The following is a 339-nucleotide window of genomic DNA, read 5'->3' as shown; positions in this document are numbered from 1 at the left end:
CCTTGTATCTTAATAAAAGTTAATAGGAGATGGGGACTTTCTAAGACCTCCAGAGGTTATAGAGGACATTCTTTGGATTACAAAAATGTCATGAGTTCTTGAGCTCCAGGAAGCTCCTGCTCCCTCTAGATAATTGCCCTTTACTGTCCCCCGGATAGTCTTCTCTGCCTATGTATGACACTTTTATTAGAAATAAATATCCTCATCTAACTTGCTTTGTTTTATGTATAACACTTCGGTGAAGGCTGTGAAGGCTTGGTCTCCACCCCAAGCATGTGGTTTTTGTCATTAAAAGCTGTGCTATTTCTGTTCTGGTCTGCAGATCTTTGAGACCAGAGT

Source organism: Dipodomys merriami, unplaced genomic scaffold, assembly GCF_024711535.1.
Source record: "Dipodomys merriami isolate MVZ:Mamm:240054 unplaced genomic scaffold, mDipMer1.0.p SCAF_7, whole genome shotgun sequence".
Taxonomy (NCBI): Eukaryota; Metazoa; Chordata; class Mammalia; order Rodentia; family Heteromyidae; genus Dipodomys; species Dipodomys merriami.
This window is presented reverse-complemented; position numbering follows the sequence as displayed.